Here is a 4,058-nt window from a genome sequence, read left to right as displayed (position 1 = left end):
ACACCTTTTCACACATCATTACGTCCGACATCACCCAAATTCCCCTTCACAACCCAGCCCCACATAACCACACCAATAACATAAACCCACTTGTGCCCAATACAACCCAGCGCGGTAATGAGCGAACGCCAAACTAGGACGCGAATATGAGGCGCGAAGTTATAATAGAATACCCCTGTTACGCGAATTTCATTATCGCGGGAGTGGGTGCCATAGTTGCCTGTTTATTTGAAGCGGAGTTTAATATTCGTCCAAATGATGTGTTCGTCCCCCCAACCCCCCTTTTCAATACATTAGTTAGTAGGGCGACATTAAACGCATGGGGAGCTTATGTACGTGTAGATCTGTGCAGCGATATGGTTGGGTGATTTATGTGGCGGTGTAAATTTATGTAGGTCTGTGTCAATTTATGTGAGGATATATAAATCTGACGAGCGAAATGTAGCGGTGTAAGTTCTGAGTGGCGATGTGTAAATCTACATAGAGATACAAATTACTGTAAGTGGGATACGGATAGAAACTTAGGTGTTCATATGTATAAATTTATGTATCGGTAATATACTGATGGCTAAAACATATATGTGCGAATTATAAAAGCTGAAAATATATGAGAGATTATAGAAATACGCAAAATTTACAGCAACAATGGACAGACGGAGCATTAACAATCAAGCCCTTTCGATTTCAGCTGGATAAAATCATCTGGTGTTACCTAGAGTTACCCCTACCATAAGACGGTAATGGTATTGGTATCAGCACTCCCAGACTCTTAAGATCGTATGCTCAAACCTTAAATCGCAAAGTGGAGTGTAAACCCCTAAATTCTGAAGGTCATTTATGGAACGCCTGTGGTTATTAGGTATGGTTAGCCTGCATCCCATAGTACAGAACGCAGTCAGCAACCTTACAGGAAAGCCAGGTGTGTTCCATCATCACCACGTGCTTCCAAAATCATTAAAAGAAAAAAAAATTCTCTATCCTACTTTTCGATTTCAGGTTTAACATACGATCTTTAAATTCACTCTGCCTTAAAAAAAATAGTCTAATGTTCCCTGGAATAGAATCAAGAGTTGTCCCCGACCATGAGATATATTTAACCTGGCCATTTCCATTACATCCCCCGGTAAACACTACCTGGTGTGCAGCGAAGCGTTTGGTACAGCGTCCCATGTTACCGTATTTTATAACACAACACGGTCTGTTTATCTAACCTATTTTTGTTGGCTCAAGTGTTCATGGCGTGGATATATTGTTTATGCTGAACAGGAATTTAAAATGCAGTATGTTACATGCGCGCGCGCGCGCGCACGCACGCGCGCACGCACGCACACACACACACACACACACACACACACACACACACACACACACACACACACACACACACACAGTCATATATAGTGCATGTGTGTAAGTATGTACACTAATTCCTTTTATCGTAATATACTCCTACTATATACAGTACAGTATACCGATTCTTCTCTCTCTCTCTCTCTCTCTCTCTCTCTCTCTCTCATGGAACAGTATGAATGTACAGAACAGAAAAATTTATATATATTTCGCTTTACAGGTCTGTCATGGACCTCTTCGCATTTTTTCTATATTTATTGTATTGTCCACTTTCAAAACATAGTTTAGATATTGTGCGTAACAAGAGAGGCACCGTTATAAACCTTTCTTTAACAATCTCTTCTGCTCTTCCATCTTAAAAACACTTGTGTCGACATTTTGAAACCCAGAAATAGTCTGCCTCACGATGGGCAGAAGAAAAAGAAAAATATGCATCCTATTCAGTACGACGGAATTATGTTTTAACATATACTTACAAAATACAAAACAACGTTCAGTGAAAATATGAACTTACAATGAAAAATGAACTACTGCTATAACTACTACTACTATTATTACTGTTACTACTACTACTACTACTACTACTATTCCTATTGTTACCACAGTTACTACTGCGGCTACTGCTACTACTTATCCTATTCCTAATACTGCTGCTGCTATTAAGTAACGACCCCCTTTTCCACATCACACCATCCTCTCATCAAATAATCTCCGCTAAATATATGTCTTACTTTTGATCTTCCTCTCCTCTTCATCTCAAACCAACTTTTGTACGCTCTCTGAAGCTCTTCTTCACTCTCCGCTCGCTTCACAGTATTTTCTTTTCTTTTCCCACCACATCACGAGCGGAAAATGTGTGAGGGGATGAAACCAACAGTGCTAAGATTAAAGATAAATGAAAATAGCTGCCGTTGTGTATGTGCAAGCAAAATACGTAAGGCATCCATTCACATCCGTTTTCTATCATCGTTTGTTGATTTTGGGGTAAACGTCAAGAACTCTCATATCCTCTAAATAACTCTTAAAAATTCACATAAGATCTACAGCAGGAAAGGATCATGCCCCAGAAGGGAGAGTGGCTGTAATAATTAATCCATTCTCGAAGATCTGATATACCAACCATGCCGAGATGACAAAAATTATGGTACTCTTTTAGAAATCAACGTTACCTAGTTGTTGAGGCACATTTACTACTACTACTACCACTACTCTCTCTCTCTCTCTCTCTCTCTCTGAATGTATGTACGTCAATGTAGTGTGTGTGTGTGTGTGTGTGTGCGCACGAAATGAGGAAAGTCTCGCCAGTGTGCTTCTCGTTGCTGTGCAGAGATAAGGGACGATCACTGGGCTGCTCTGCTGTGTATCAATAAGGTTGGTTTGTATTATACTTTTAAAATGTTCTTCATAACAAAATTTACACTCTACCACTTTCCCATCCGCTTACCTACCTACCTACTAGCCTACCTACCCATCCACCTCCTCTCCCTACTTGACAACTCGTCCACCTTGCCTACCGGTACCTACACACCACTTACCGACCTGCCTACCTACTAACCCTCCCAGCCACTACCCTTCCTAAATCCCTACATACCTGAATGCCTACCCACTTACCTACCTACCTACCTACCTACTTACCTACCTACCCACACAGCCAGCATACCTCCCTCCCTCCCTCCCTCCCTCCCTCCCTCTCTCTCTCTCTCTCTCAGTCCCCCTTACCTGTCAACCACCTTCCCACCTATCTACTAATTAACCTACATATTATTATCATTTTTTTTTAATTCTTAACATTTGGACGATTTTATGAATTTTTAGGAGAGGTCTTGCTGACTTCAAGGAAATACTGAACTAGACAGATTTTCGACTAAATAAAAAACTGGACGAGAGGGACTGTCATTAGAAGGAATAGATTCTTTTTGACACTTTCATTACTGTAGCTGAGAGAGAGAGAGAGAGAGAGAGAGAGAGAGAGAGAGAGAGAGAGAGAGAGAGAGAGAGAGAGAGAGAGAGAAATCGGGATGAAACATTAACCAGTAATTAAACTTTGAGGATAAATGATAAAAGTATAATAATGTTAATAAAGTATGTGAGTGGGGCTGCCACCGTAATCTAATCATGCAGCTGACTCTTATGCAGTGATAGTGTTGAACGATAAGAGACTACGTACACAACAAACCTAACCCACTTCAATACAAGGTCGTTCCTAAGCTAAACCCAATTGTCTGAGGGGAACAGAGTTGTTGTTGTTGTTGTTACTGTTGTTGCTCTTCTCCAGTCTGCCTGCCCGAACAGACCCATCAATCACAAACAAGTAGACACCCTGCTGCGGTAGACTGCGCCTTGTCAGGGTCGGAGCAGGGAAAAATGCAGGATGAAAAGTCCCCAAGAGGATGTGCTGTGTATAGGAGATAAGTATGAGTAGTTGTCGCAGCCCGGACTTCGATTTCTTGGTAAATGTGGTTGAGTTTCCCGCCTGGGAGTGTTGTGCGAGGCCAGTTACTGGGCCTTGGCCCTACGTCACTCCCATGGTAGTACCTCCCGGGACGATGGTAACCATCAACCTACTACCTCTTCTGGCGAGAAAACGTGTGTTACACCTTGCCCAAGGGTGATCCGGGACTATGCAGGGCAGGGGCGTCCATCTTCCCTGAATCGGACACATGTTCCGGCTAAATACCTATGTGACAGGAGTAGACCAGTAAAGGAAG

The sequence above is a fragment of the Coenobita brevimanus genome, chromosome 75 (assembly GCF_032717465.1).
Source record: "Coenobita brevimanus isolate Jiangsu-jjx chromosome 75, ASM3271746v2, whole genome shotgun sequence".
Lineage (NCBI taxonomy): Eukaryota > Metazoa > Arthropoda > Malacostraca > Decapoda > Coenobitidae > Coenobita > Coenobita brevimanus.
This window is presented reverse-complemented; position numbering follows the sequence as displayed.